The sequence below is a fragment of the Cervus canadensis genome, chromosome 19 (genome assembly GCF_019320065.1).
Source record: "Cervus canadensis isolate Bull #8, Minnesota chromosome 19, ASM1932006v1, whole genome shotgun sequence".
Lineage (NCBI taxonomy): Eukaryota > Metazoa > Chordata > Mammalia > Artiodactyla > Cervidae > Cervus > Cervus canadensis.
This window is the reverse complement of record NC_057404.1, coordinates 40440548-40457204: the sequence shown is the minus strand read 5'-3', so window position 1 is coordinate 40457204 and position 16657 is coordinate 40440548.

Here is a 16657-nt window from a genome sequence, read left to right as displayed (position 1 = left end):
GGTTTCCTTGTTTTGCTCATTGCCTTAAATGTAAAGCTTTTAAAAGGACAAAAAAAAAAAAAAAAAAAAAATCCAATGCCTTCAGGAAATACTGAGAGTTCAGTGTGTTTTCCAGTTTGAGGCAAATGGGAACTTTTATTTAAAAATCGCATTGCTTCATTGCACAAAACGTTTTTATTGTCTGTCCTTACTTTTTCATTCCTTATCATTTAGTCTGCCAAACACTAAGTTTTCTCTCAATCTATTACTTTTCCCATTCACCCAGAATATATCAGAAATGCATTACATTGTGTAACACACGTTAAAATACTCTCTTGGTATTTGCACTGATAAAGGTAATTTTTGTTTACAAATGTAAAAGTCCCTCATGTGAGTAGCTGTGAACAATTCTTCAATATTACTCTAGTTCTCTCCATCAAAATATCTGAATGTAATGCTAGCAAAAAAAAAAAAAAAAAGTTGCTACAAAATTCAATCTCTGAAGCAATGACAATTATTAATCACTTTTCCAGTTAGCTTGTACTATAAAAGTAATTATCTTCAGAACCACTGAGTCTCAGTTACTACAAGGATAAAACTGACGGTTCTGTCGGAACTTCAATCTGTTTACCAAAGTAATAATCAATTTCCAGGTCTTGATGAATGAATGGCAAAGTAATACTTTATTTTTCCAACTTGATTTTTCTAGGAACTCACATCTTATGGATTTTGAAATGGGGAACATTGCTATTAACAAAGACAAAAAAAATGCATGTATAATTCAAAGTCAAATATATTTTAAAAATCATTTAGCAGTTATATCTGTAAGTGTTTATTAATTTTATTTTTAAATTTTTAATAATTCTGGCACTGTAAAGATTTGTGAAGGCTCAGTTTGGGTTTTGTGGAAATTACATCCAGACACTACATGCCATTCCTCTTGTTCAGTTTTTTTTTTCTTTTTCCCTCCTTCATGCTGATACTAACACCACCATTACTGATATATTTTATTTTTCATTCACCTAACCACCGTTAGTGATATGAATCAAAGGTCGTAAATATACTAATCATGTGCTGCAACTTCTCAATTCTGATCTGACCATAGATATCACTAGTCAACTCCAACATCTTTCTCTTTATATTTGCTATATAAAGTCTTTCACAACTTTTCTAAAAGCGGTGAGATAACTAAGCAGTTCAAAGGTCATCCCTGACACTGACTGTGGAAAGTGACCTTATGACCAACTCCAAGTGGACAGAAGGAAGTAACAATGTCCACAAGGAAGTAACAAAGTCAACAAGGAAAGCAAAATAAAGAATTAGCTGCTGGGAATAGAAGTAAGCCTTTCTGCGGTAGCTTACCTGCTGATGGTCACTGAAATAATGACTGCAGGACCCCAGGTTTCTAGTGTTACAGGAAGAAGCTGTGTGCACAGTTCTCCTGGACTAGGTGACTCCCAAGAACAGAGTTCTCCCTTAAGAAAGATTGTACTGTCACAGATAATTAAACCCCAAAAGAAAGCCTTTCTCTATTTACCGGCACAGCTTTATCCGTATCTTTCTATGAATATATCTAAGAAAGGACTGCCATCGTATCTACTTAGGTATGTATTTATCAGACCCAACTTCCAAACTGATTTCTCCAAAAACAATGCAATATATCTGATCATCAAAATTGAGTAATAAAATATGAAAAATAAGCACACACAAGTCAAAACTATAAAGTACATTTGAAACTATAAAATACTTTCTCCTGAAATATTTGAAATAATAAGAAATATTTGATCCATTGCTGAAATGCATAGGGCCACATATTCTTCTGCCACAAAAACAAGATTGCAACAGAAAGAACATGAGCATATGACAGCTGCTCTCACACAGAGTTCCCGGTATTCCTGGCGCAGGCATTCCCATGGGACTGGGACAGTGCAGGAATTCAGGATCTTGGAGATTTGAAAGTGTTTTGGCTCACCTCCCTTATTTGGCTGGCTGTATTTTGGTCATCACTAGTATTTTTCCAAGAGCTACATTCAGGTTTCTGATATAGCTGAGAGGGTTACATAGAGCTGGATAAAATATTTAGTCTGTTCCCAGACACATTTTAATCAAAATGTAACTGATATTCTCTACTTTCCTTTTTTTTTTTTTTTTTCCCTCCTCACCCACCTACCAACTGTCACCATCTAGATCACAGTTGGCCGATATTTGGCAGGAGGATTCTACTCCCTCCATCTGGCTTCATCACAGCCATCACTAATGGATCACGGAATGCTTTCCCATCAGCCTCAGAGCCCTTTCAACACAGGACTCTCTAAACAGCCTTTTCCAACAACCCCCAGTAAGAGATGAAACCAAATAAACTCCCTGAACCAGTTTGAGGTCACGGGGTATAGCTGAGATGTTCCAAACTTGGCTATGTAAACGGAAGCAACTTGGCATAAAAGAAGAATACCTGAATCTAAGCTAAACCTATCAAGTTAAGATCTTCAGGAGTGAGAGTTCCAGAATTTACATTTTAAACAATTCACCAGGATGATTATTGTACAGCCAGCACTGTACCTGTTCACAGATTAGCATCTGGATGAGATGGGTAGAGAGGGAAAAAATTAATTTATTTAAGATCTCTGAACCTCAGTTTGCTAATCTACGAACGGTATCACCATACTTTCTTCAGTGGGCTCTTTGTAAGACAAAATGAAATCTTGTGCTTGGGTGCAGTAAGTGCTCAACACGGGATTGGTGCTCCACTCACGTCCATTCCCTTTGTTAGCCAACTCACTAGCAATCTGACTTCAAGGGAGATCATCCCAGTGCGATTAGCCTCTTAATGTGCTGTCAAGGAAACAAAAAAAACCCCACATATCCCCTTCTCTCAAAGACCTCTTATCTGAGTAGCTCCTGATAGTTTTGAAATTACCACTTTTCTTATAGGCAGGAAACCAGGGTTTGATTCCTGGGTTGGGAAGATCCCCTGGAGGAGGAAATGGAAACCTACTCCAGTATTCTTGCCTGGAAAATTCCATGGACAGAGGAACCTGGTAGGCTACAGTCCATGGGGTCGCAAACAGTCTGACATGACTGAGCAGCTAACGTACTTTGTAGGTATTTGGCACAGTATGCTTTTTTCCAATAGTTTACACACATACATATTAAAGTAAGTCTTAAAGTCATATTACCTTTTGCCACCTTGACACAGAAATGAAGTGACACATATGTCCAATACTGGCTGAACATGAAATCCGAATTGCCTCTAAGACAAGTGGATGAATACAAATTAATCAGACCTCTGAAATAATATTTCAGCAGTTTCCTTCCAGCCAACATCTTCACCAAAAGGCACAACTCACCTGGAAAGAAATAAAGGCATGACTGAATGGGAGATGCACATGTATATTCACTGAGACATGTTTATGACATTCCTAAAATCATGCCAAATTTAATATTTTGCATTTATTACTTGCTTAAAGAGCCAAAATTTTCCCACAAAGATCTTGAAGACTTTGAAGAAGCTGTATATATTGAAATGGAGGAGAGATGGTGTCAGGACAATATGATTTTTAAAAAGATGTGCATTATAGGCTACAATTGGCCATGTCAGAGTTATGTGCTCTGTATTTATCCCTGTAGAATGGGGAATGGAGGCTGTAGGTGGATGAGGAGCAGGCATGATTATAAACATCATCAAGATGACATGAACTGATGGAGGGGCGGTTTCCCCAAGAAACAGCAGCCCCAAACAGCCCCAAACAATAGATACTCTCAAAATCTCAACTTTCCCTATTAGATTCAGATGTTTTTCTAATCACTTGCTATCAACATTTGCCTGGCTAAAATGCGTATTAGCGACAATGAGATACAAGCTTAAGCATCTATTGTTCATTCCTTACGCCACATGGTTTGTGAAGAAGAGCTCAATCTAGAAGTCTAATCAAAACCAGTAGGAAAAGGATCTCTCAAAAGTATCTAAATGGAAGCTGGCTGGCAAAACTAAATAGGAGATAATCCAATCATTGAAAGACTCCATCTGCTTATCATAAAACAATGAAATTCAGCTCAATTAAAAACCTTGTAAGTGCTCCTTAAAATTATGTGTATCATGTTGAATATCATTAGTGACTAAGAGAAGGTAAATCAAAACTACAGCCACACACCCCACACCTACTAGGATGGCTAAAATGTTAAAAGGCAAACAATAAAAAGTTTTGGTGACTTCTGGTTTCCAGTCCAGCAATTTAGGAGATTAGAAGTCACCTCTCTGCCCTAACAACAAGTTAAAAACTGAAAAATCAGAATCTCTTCTTACACTCATCAGAGAAGTGAGGACACAGGACAAAGCCCAAATTGAAGAGACAGACAGGTAGGTACAAGAATCACAATAATTTGGAAACCCATCAGTAGAACCCTCCAAGGGAAACCTATGTCAGGTAGGAAAACCTGAACTGTAATTGATGAATTGCTGGAGGCTCACTGTGGACAAGTATAAGGGTTAAAAAATGCAAGGGATCCATAGTGAACCAAGAATGAACACTAGAGTAAACTACAGACTGGGTGATAACGATACATCAGTGTAGATGCATCGGTTGTAACAAATGTATCGTGCCAGTGGGTAATATTGCTAATAAGGGAAGCCAAGCATGTGTGAGGACAGGGAACATATAACTTCCTCTCAATTTTGCTACAAATATAAAAGTGCTCTTAAAAATCTTTCAAAAACAATTGCTTTCAGCTCCAGGAGAACCCAGTCATAGTAGCTGCCCCCACCCTACTTTTGTGCATTTTATCTCCACAAACCTTACCAGATCCTCACAGTGAAAATTCCCTGTTGATTCTTCTAGTGGGAAGGGGAGAGTACCATTTTGACATAAGCCAGTGCATTCTGTTCTTCCTAACAAGGTCTGCCCTCAGACACAATTATTCTGACACAGTCTAATCTGCTAGGTTATATTAGATCCTAACCTACCTGGGGAAGGGATACCCAAATCTGACTGGATCTATGTGAGGGGAAAGACATCTCAACTACATACAGTTCCCTCTGTGCTTCCATAAGGGAAACCGAGTACTCAACTCTAGGCCTCTGTCCTACTATATATGGGTAGGTTGGGGCAAAACTGAGAAGTAACTGTGAAGTTCACAGTCCAGGGACTGAAATATAATTATAGGACTACAGAAATTCCCCTCCTCTAACACCTTACTATCACATTACTAAAGGTGTACTTATCACAGTTCCTTTAACCCACTATGTAATGTACATGATGAGCCATCCTCAGTCTCTCAGTTGTGTCTGACTCTTTGTGACCCCATGGATTGCACCCACCAGGTTCCTCTGTCCATGGGGTTTCCCAGGCAAGAACACTGCAGTGGGTTGCCATTTCCTCCTCCAGGGGATCTTCCCCATCCAGGAATCAAATCCGCATCTCTTGAATCTCCTGCATTCAGATTCTTTGCCACTGAGCCACCTGGGAAGATTCCCAGCTATCAGTAAATCTTTGAACGGCATAACAAAATGTCAAAAAATATAGTTTGAAAAGACAAAATCAACAGAGTCATATTTGGTAAGAATGTTGGAATTATCAAACTAGGAATTTAAAATAATTGATTAGCATGCTAACAACTCTAACACAAAAAGTAGATAACAAGCAAGAACAAAGGAATACTGTAATCAAGATAGAAATTCTAAGAATCAAAAAGATATTCTAGAAAAAATTTCTAGAAAAACACCATAGAAGGAATGAAGAGTGCCTTTGAAGGGCTCATCGGTAGATCTGACATAGCTGAGGAAAGAATCTCTAAGCTTGAGAATATGTCAGTAGAAACTCCCAAGACTGAAAAGCAAAGAGAAAAAACAACTTTAAAAATATTCAAGGACTGAGGAACAACTATAAAAAATGTAAAATATGTGTAATGGGAATACCAAAAAGGGAGGGAAAGAAGAGAGGAAGTAAGGAAGAAAAGCAATATTTGCAGCAACAAGATGAAGCATTTCCTCCAAATTAACTCAAACACAAACTACAGATTCAGGAATCTCAAAAAACAGTAAACAAGACAACTGCCAAAAACACAAAATAAAACAAAACTACATCTGAGTATATCATAGTCAGATTTTGGAAAATCAAAGATAAAGTAATTTTGAAAGAACTAGAGGGGAAAAATGGAGAAGGAAATGGCAACCCACTCCAGTGTTCTTGCCTGGAGAATCCCGCGGACAGAGGAGCCTGGTGGGCTGCTATCCATGGGGTCACACAGAGTCGGACACGACTGAAACGACTTAGCAGCAGCAGCAGCAGCAGAGGGGGAAAAATGTTACTTATAGAAGAGCAAAGTTAAGGATTATATCTTGACTTCTCAGAAATCATGCAAGTAAAAAAAAAAATGTATTAAATATTTAGAGTAATGAAAGGAAAAAATAAAACCCACTAACCTAGAACTCTATACCTTAGGAACAGAAGTGAAGGAGAAATGAAGACTTTCTCCCACAAACAAAAGGTGAGAATTTGATGCCAGTATGCCTGCCCTTTAAAAAATTTTAAAAAGAAGTTTTTCTGAGAGAAAGACAATAATATAAGCAAGAAACTCAGATCTCTATAAAGAATCATAGGTCTGCATTCATCAAAGAATAAGTGAAGGCAAAATAAAAACTTTAATTTTCTTCTTCTTAATCACAAACAAGTTTGCGCAAAATAATTGCAACAATGTATCTGATTATGCAAAGATCCTTGTGTGTGAATGTATATCTGTGTGTGTGTGTAAGTGAAATGAATGGCAACAGTGATACAAGGAATGGAAGGAAGGATTTAGGAATGTGTTGTTATTATAGGGTATTTGCACTAGCTATGAAGAGGTACAGTGTTATTTGAAAGCAGACTTGGATAGTTATAAATGTTTGCTGCAAACTCTAGAGCAAAAAATGGAAAAAGAAAAAAGCATAGCTGATACACTAGAAAAGGACAGAAACTGGAATTATAAAATCTTCGATTAAAACCAAAAAAGACACAAAAATGATAGCAACAATGGAAGACAAAAATAGGAACAAAAGAACAAGGGTTACAAATAGAAAACTGTAACAAAGTATTAATAGATACTAATTCAAATATATTAATAATCACTTTAAAGGTAAATAGTCAAATAAACCAAATAAAAGACAGAGATCGTAGTATGGATCAAAAAACAAGACCCAAATATGGGTTGTGTACAGAATCCACTTTAAAATAAAGGTATTTATGCCCACAAATTTCATAAACTAGAAGAAATGGACCAGTCCTTGAAAGATACAATCTGCCAAAACTCACACAATAAGAAATAAGCAATTCAAACCGACCTATATCAATTAAAGAAGTTAAATCAGTAATTAGTTACCTTCTAAAATATAAAGCATTAGGCCCAGATAGATTCTCTGGTGAATTCTACCAACATTAAAAGGAAGAAATCATTCCAATTTTATATCAATACTTTCCAGTATTTGTATTAGAAAATACTTCCTAACTCATTCTCCTAACAAGAAGTCAACTTTAAATATAAAGATACATATAGATTAAAAGAAAGAGAAGAATAAAGATATGCCCTGCTATTGCTAAACAAAAGAAACTGAAAATAACTATGTTAAATTCAGGGAAAGCAGACTTCAGAGCAAGGAAAATGTCAGGAATAGAGAGGGTGTTACATAATTATAAAGGGGCCAATACTCCAAGAAGACAATAATAATGTGTGTATACACCTTAAAAAAGAATGTCAAGATACTTGAAGCAAAAACCGATAGAACTGCAAGGAGCCATTATTATAGTTGGAGATGTCAATTCTATTAGAAATGGGTGTATTTAGTAGGCAGAAAATCACTAAGTACATGGTTAAACTCAATAGCATTACCAATTAACTAGATATAATTGGCATCTGTAGACTACTTCACACAACAACAGAAAAATATAAATTCATCTCAAGATCACATGGAGCATTCACCAAGACAGTATACATTCTAGGTCATAAAACACATCTTAACATATTTAAATGAATAGAAATCATAAAATGTCTGCTCTCAGACCCAACGGAATTAAGCCAGAACTCAGTAACATTAAGATAGCTTGAAAATCGCAAAATACATAGAGATTAAGGAACACATGTCTAAATAACACATGGGTTAAAGAATACATTTCAAAAGATTTAAAAATATTTTGCACTAAATGAAAATAAGAACAAAACTTAAACTTTGTGGGATGCAGTGCCTACAGGAAATTTTAGAGCATTGAATGTACATATCAGAAAAAAAGCAGGAATCAAAAATCAATAGCCTAAACTTTCACATTAGGATGCTGGAGAAAGAACAAATTAAATCCAAAGTAAGCAGAAGTAAAGATATAATAAAAATGAGAGCAGAAATCAATCTAATGTAAAACAGGAAATCAGTAGATATAATCAACAGAACCAAAAACTAATTTTTTAAAATACCAATAAAATTGATAAGACTTTTAGCCAAGTTAATTAAGAAAAAGAGAAGGAAGACACAAATTACTAGTTTCAGAAATGTAGCTGGGCAACTTATATCTTCAGCTGAGGAAACTTTTTCATCTTTAGTATCAGATATAAAAGTAGGGAAATCACTACAAGCTTAGTAGACAGAAAGGGATAATAAGAGTTATTATGAACCACTCTATGCTCTCAAATTCAATAACCTAGAAGAAATAAAACAATCCTTGAAAGATACAGTTTAAATCTTTCATACAAGAAAGAACTCAAACGAGAAAAAATAGACAATCTGAATGTCCTATGTCTATTGTAGAAACGTCATCAACAATAACTTTCCAAAACAAAAGGCACCAGGCATAGATGGCTTCATTGGTGAATTATCCAAACATTTAAAAATGAAATTATGCCAACTTTCTACAATCTCTTTCAGAGGATAGAAGCAGAGAAAATACTTCCTAACTCATGCCATGAGGCCAGGATTGCCTTAGTTCCTTAATAACAAGAAAAAGGATACAACCAATACAATATCTTTCATGAACACAGATGCAAAAATTCTCATCAAAACATCAGCAACTTGAAACTTACTTATATAAAAACTATATACCATAAACAAATGGGATTTACTCCAAATAAGCAAAGCTGGTTCAACATTCAATAACCAGTTAATGTAATCCATTCATCTATAGGCTAATGAGAAAAAAAACCAAAAAACACAATCATACCGACAGATGAAGAAAAGCATTTGGAAAAATCTAACATCTATTCATCTCAACATTCAAAAAACTAAGATCATGGCATCCAGTCCCACTACTTCATGGCAAATAGATGCAGGAAAAATGGCAACAGTGACAGATTTTATTTTCTTGGGCTCCAAAATCACTGCAGGGGGTGACTGCAGCTATGAAATTAAAAGACGCTTGCTCCTTGGAAGAAAATCTATGACAAACCTAGACAACATGAAAAAGCAGAGACATCACTTTGCTAACAAAGGTCCGTCTAGTCAAAGTTATGGCTTTTCCAGTGGTCATGTATGGATGTGAGAGATGGAAACATAAAGAAAGCTAGGTGCCGAAGAATTGATGTTTTTGAATTGTGGTGTTGGAGAAGACTCTTTGAGAGTCCCTTGGACAGCAAGGAGACCAAACCAGTCAATCCTAAAGGAAATCAGTCCTGAATATTCATTGGAGGGACTGATGCTGAAGCTGAAACTCCAATACTTTGGCCACCTGATGCAAAGAACTGACTCACTGGAAAAGACCCTGATGCTGGGAAAGATTGAAAGCAGGAGGAGGGGATGACAGGGGATGAGATGGTTGGATGGCTTCACTGACTCAATGGACATAAGTCTGAGCAAGCTTCAGGAGCTGGTGATGGACAGGGAAGCCTGATGTACTGCAGTCCATGGGGTCGCAAAGAGTTGGACACAACTGAGTGACTGAACTGAATGTCTCTTCAAGATCAAAATTCTCAGCAAACTACAAATAGAGGGGAACTTCATCTACAGCATCTACAAAAACCCACAGTTAATACCAAAGAAGATAAATTACTACGAGTTGTGGGCACTCAACAACGTTTGCTTTTATAATTCATTGGGGAGAAGTATTTGATGTTGGGGGTTTTGGAATGGAAAACTGAGTAGAAACTGTCACAGGGGAACTAAATGAGCTATCTTCTAGCCTAAAGGTAGATCGTCAAATTGGGGATCAGTAGAGAGGAACGTTATTGAAACACTTAAAGTACTCTGAATGCCTTCTCAATCCAACTAGAGAAAGGATTAAAAAAAAAAAAAAAGCAAAAGAAAGGGCAGAGGTGGGGGAGCAGGTGTGAAGACCTCAAACTACCTAGTGAGTACAGTGAATGTACTCTTGTTTGATGAGTAGAAGCAGTAGTAGCTGGTCAGGCAATCAAAAAAATAAATAAATAAATAAATAAAAAGGTTAAAACAAATAATCATATAAAGTGCATTTAAGTACTTTGAAGAACTGTGAAGGCTCTCAGATCTTCCAATCTCCTTGCAAGCTAACATGTTTGCCTGCCACAGCCTTATCTATCCACAAAACACCCCTAAATTATGGGCAAAACGTGTTGAAAAAAAATTTAGTGCATTTCTGAGGCTGATGAAAAGGAAAAATATGAATCCATTGTTGAGGCCAGTGACAATGTCTAAAATGTCTAAAGACATTTTACAACCCCTGGTGGCATCTGTCCTGTGAAGCTGATAGGTGAGGTGTCATGCAATGATGAGACTCAGGAACCAACCAAAAGACCCATTTTCTGAACTAGAGTGGGACATAAGTAGGTTATCATGGGGAGGAGTAGTAGTCATCACCACTTAGCCTGAGGAACAGAAGCTGAGCCTCAGCCTAAGGGTAGGTATTAGGGTTGAAGACTTGGAACCAACCTGAATCTGGGGATTTAATAACCATACACTTTAATTCTGTTTTCAGTGAATTCCTATAAACATGGGTCATTTGATCCCACCTTAAGTGTATAAAATTAGTTGAGTTCTTGATATTCTAGAATGTTGTTATTACTCTAATTAGCATCTTATTTATTTGTAAATTGAAAGTCATCTATATCAGGTCTGAACAAAACAATATATAACTCAAACATCAGTTCTAGGAATAAGGTATACTTGTTTTTTCCCCTATATTCTTAGAAGTTCAAACCTTATTTATTAATTACCAAAGGAAAAGAGAAGGTTCATTTGGTACCTTCTCTCAGAAAAGGGAGGAAGTTTGTCATTTATCTCCATGAGTAAACTGAAAAAAAAATTTTTTAAAGTGACTTGCGAAAAGGTCAACAGTATAGGAAGGGTGTGTGTGTGTGTGTGTGTGTGTGTGTGTGTGTGTGTGTATGCGTGTCTTTAGTTTTTCTTTGTTTTGTTTTGTTGTTATTGGGTTACACTGTCATTGTGCACTTGGAGAATCTCCTGAATACTTTCACTCTCATCAAGAATGATTATTTTGGATAACTGATAATGGGCAGAATTGAGGTTGTAAATTGGTAGAGAAACTAATGATAACTGATCCTGTAAGCTGAGGTTAAGGGTATTGAAGGGTCTCATTCACGGGATATTTATTTTTACTATCACCATTATTATTTTTATTATTATTAAATTATGACCTTTATTAAATGGAGAGGGAAATGGCAACCCACTCCAGTATTCTTGCCTGGAGAGTCCCATGGACAGAGGAGCCTGGTGGACTACAGTCCATGGGGTCGCAAGGAGTTGGACACGATTGAGCAACTAACACAACAGCAGCAGTTTTTTGGTTTTGAGCTTTGTGAGAGCTCTTCTGCTTACACTGAAGCATGACTGACAAAGTAGAATCCAGCCTGCTTCACACAGCCACGTTGCCGAGAGTGTCACAAAAATTCTCTGCCAAATTTGTGGGAACTTAGCACATCGGCTGGATAAATGTGGATCTAACAGAGCAGTCTTTCATCACTGCCTTCATATAAATTTTGAAGTAGCAAATAATTAATTCATTTAGGATGATCCACTGCATTTGCTGTTGTTGGCTATGGTAGACATTAATTGATCATAAAATGCTTTCAGGATGTTAGTTAAATATTGCTAATTTATTGGCACAGACTATATTATGGGATTTGAGGGAAGTCAATGACAATGTCTAGGACTCAGTAAGGACAGTACTTACCTTGTGGCTTAAAGGATATAATACGTTGTGGTCAGGCAGGCTACAATCTACTAAAGAGGAATATTTATATAAGGCAGGATGTAACTTTTGAGAGGGCCATCTGTTTGTTATATTGCTACATGAACCATGCAAGTTAAATATAGCTGGCTGTTTGAATCACTGGGTAAGACAAAAGTTCTGCTTGGGTGAGAGATTTATGTATATTGTTCTCTCCCACTGCTTTCATTGAGGGCTGTGAGGAAATTCTGCCTAATAATGCATCAAACAGGTACTTTTCTTAAAAACATAAGAATATCAATAGATATTGATTTTAAAGACCTATTTTGGGGAAAATTTAGTAAAGCCTAAAAAATTCCAACTAATTCATTTTTTTCAAGGATTTTTTCATTTTTTTTATTGAGGTTTTGAATGTGTAGCGTGTTGAAGACACGAAGTTTTATGCAAATAAAGATTAATGCTAAGAATCATCAGTAATATATTGTATGTGTGTGCGTGTTTGTGTGTGTGACGCCGAGAGCAAGACAGAGACACTAGACCCATGTGTATGTGCGGTGCGGTATTTTAGATTAGCTTGTCATTTTTAGACCATAAGTGTTTCTGAACAGAAGAAATAAGTTGCGATCAATTAAACAAAAAGCAAACAAACAAAAAAATCCTATTTTATTTTGTGGTAATAAATCTATGTTTTCAGAAATGAAATCAATCTAATACTAAATATATAATCATGAGGACACGTTAAAAGATCAGTATAAAATTTCAGGTAAAACTCCTTCTCTGCCTCTTACCTCAGAACTCTTTGGAAGAAAAGCTATGACAAATCTAGACAGCATCTTAAAAAGCAGAAACATCACTTTGCCAACAAAGGTCCGTCTAGTCAAAGCTATGGTTTTTCCAGAGTCATGTACAGATGTGAGAGTTGGACCATAATGAAGGCTGAGCACCCAAGAATTGATGCTTTTGAACTGTGGTGTTGGAGTAGACTCTTGAGACAGCGAGGAGGTCACACCAGTCAATCCTAAAGTAAATCAACTCTGAATATTCATTGGAAGGACTGATGCTGGAGCTGAAGCTCCAATACTTTGGACACATGATGCAAGAACTGACTCACTGGAAAAGACCCTGATGCTGGGAAAGATTGAAGGCGGGAGGAGAAGGGGGCAACAGAGGATAACATGGTTGGATGGTATCACCAACTCAATGGACTTGAGTTTGGGCAAACTCAGGGAGATAGTTAAGGACAGGGAAGCCCGGCGTGCTGCAGTTCATGGGGTTGCAAAGAGTCAGACACAACTTAGCAACTATTCTCACATTTTCAGTGATTATTGCAGAAATTATTTTACCAATTCTTTCCTACAGAAGACCAATATAATGATGACTTTGCCTGAAAGAATGACAAGAAGAAAGAAAATTCAACAACATGCTCCCCTAAGGAACTCTCCATTTTCTGCAGTAGCTCACCATGTCAAAGATGAATTGGACAGGAACTCTGACCTCTGACTGACCTCAGAAAAGCCAAAAGAAAGTGAACTAATGCTAACTTGCTATTTCTCTCAAATATCATTAAAACATTACTACCTTTATTTTTCTGAAGGTAAATCTAATAATGATAACTTTGCATTCAGTATATATCCTTTGGGACTAGTCATAAAGAGACTTTCCATTTCTTTTTATAAAAATATTTGACAAAAATATTCCTTATTTGGTTAATGTTCCCATTTCTCAAAGAGCCCTTTCTCAATCACCATCATTTTTTCTCCACCACCTAACTTTTTGTTATCCTGAATGTGGCAGATGTAGTAACAATGATGAAAAGTTTAAAGTGAAGACAAAGATACAGAAAATGAAGAAGAAACAGTTTATTGAGTTTTATTTTGTGCCAGTCACTCTTTTGAGTGCTTTGAACACCTTCACTCATTAAACTTCACAAAAATTTTGCAATATAGATTCTATTTTTAGTCACATTTTAAATATAAGAAAACTAAGGACATTCAGTAACTTGCCCAAGGTCACACAGCAGTTCCCAAACTGTGGGCTTTCGAAGCTTGGTTCCACCAACATGACTTGCCCCTGCTTCCTGTCTTTTATAAGTATACTTTTCTCCACTTTGTCCACTAGTAAGGCTTCTGGAAAGTTCAAATGTTTATCTCTTTCTTCCAAAACTTACTAGAAGAGATTGGACTTTCCAGCTGGCTCAATGGTAAAGAATCCACCTGCCAATGCAGGAGATGTGGGTTCTATCCCTGGGTGTGGAAGATTCCCTGGATGAGCAAATGGCAACCCGCTCCAGTATTCTTGCCTGGAAAATCCCATGGACAGAAGACCCTGGCAGGCTGCAGTCCTGGGGTTGCAGAGAGTGACACAACTGAGCATATAAGCATGCACTTTCAGTTCAGTTCAGTTGTTCAGTCGTGTCTGACTCTTTGCGACCCCATGGCCTCCCTGTCCATCACAAACTCCCGGAGTCTACTCAAACTCATGTCCATCGAGGCGGTGATGCCATCCAGCCATCTCATCCTCTGTCATCCCCTTCTCCTCCTGCCCCCAATCCCTCCCAGCATCAGGGTCTTTTCCAGTGAGTCAACTCTTCACATGAGGTGGCCAAAGTACTGGAGTTTCAGCTTCAACATCAGTCCTTCCAATGAACACCCAAGACTGATCTCCTTTAGGATGGACAAGCATGCACTTTATGCAGTGTCAAACTATACAACCTAATCTGGCATAGGTCTGAAACTTCACATTCTTTTCTCTTTCCTCCTTATTCACTGACCTTTCATGCCAGATCACCTTTCTTACAATCCTGGATTCAGGATAAGGCCCTCCTTTGTGTTGGTTATCAAGATCCCTAATAAAGCCAAGTCTAGTCAGTCTCCCTCAGTATTGGGCCAAACTCATCAAGGTCACTCCATTTAGCCGGTTTTTCTTGGCATCTCCTAACAAGATCTCTCCCTAGATTTTATCAGTGGGCCTTGCAATCAAATGTAGTTTACAGAACAGCAGTAGCAACATTACCTGGGAGCTTCTTAGAAATGTAGATTCTATAGTCTCACCAGAGACCTACGATTAATTCCCATCCACATCATGTTTGAGAAGCATTGCTCCATTACATTAGCTGCCTTTTGATAAATAGACCCATGTCTCTAATGCAGAGGTTTTTAAACCCCAATGAGCATTAGAATTACTTGCAGATTAAAACACAGATTTCTGGATTCCCACTTGTAGAGTGTCTGATTCAGTAGATCTGGGGAAGGGGAATCAAAAATTTATTTTTCAACTAGTTCCCAGCTGCTACTGCTGCTGACCTGTGGACCAGACTTTGAAAACCACTGCTTTAACTCTTCCTGGATTTTCTCCTTTTCTGTATTTACAACTTCTCTAGAAAGTTGTGAGTTCTCCCTACATGGTGTTAGGAAGAACATGGCCCCTGGGTGATTCAGACATAAGAGCTATTGTCTAGAAGAATGAGACTAATGAGACTGTGGACTAATGGGAGCCAACATGCATAGGGTAGGAAAGTGGGGATGGATGTCTACAATACTGGCCCTGACCCTGATGTCTATCTACACCATTGTTTCTTCTATCACAGTAATTTCATAGGATAATTTTACTTCCATATTTAACTGAATGGTCACACTTAGAAACAAGATGAGATAAAATATATGTTAAAGTGCCTGTTATAGGAGTTTCTAAACTAATAATCATGTAATAAAGAGACATTTCATTAAGAAATCCAACAGCTGGAGGAACATGATATAAGAGCAGAATTTGAAATTGAAAAAGATAAAACAGCAGAGAATAATAAACTGTTTGGGTCTTTACTGGGCAAATGTCTAGTAAGCTTCTCACTCAAAAATTATTTTAGAAATTGGTATTTTGGACTTTCTCCATTGTGTAAAAGTAAAACTATAGGTTATTCTATACAAAATCACTAAAAAAACAAAAATACATATATGTCAGTTTATCACTGACATATATAATAGAAAAAAATTTAAGGTGGGCAACAGTGGAATATTTCCCAGAATGTTCAAGCTTTATACAAGAGAGCCTGAAAAGGAAATGGCAACCCACTCCAGTATTCCTGCCTGGAGAATCCCATGGACAGAGGAGCCTGGGGCTACAGTCTATGGGGTCACAAGAGGCAGACACCACTTAGGGACTAAACCATCACCACCACCATACAAGAGAGCTGGCGATTTTCCAATGTGATCATCATTTATAACAGGGTTTCAGGGGGAATAATGAGAATGGCCAGTTAATAACTCTTTCTTGCATTTCATGTAGATTGTTAGAATTTAAAATAAAGGATTGGAACATTGAAAACATACAGATATGTGTATATCCAAAAGCTAACATGGCTTCTTTAAGAGAATTAGAATTTATTTGAAATAATGAGAAAGTGGTTTTAAAATCTATTTAGATTTTCAGATATTTTTCGCTTTTTTTTGTATTTTTTTTTAATTTATTTTTATTAGTTGTAGGCTAATTACTTTATAATATTGTAGTGGTTTTTGCCATACATTGACATGAATCAGCCATGGATTTACATGTGTTCCCCATCCTGATCC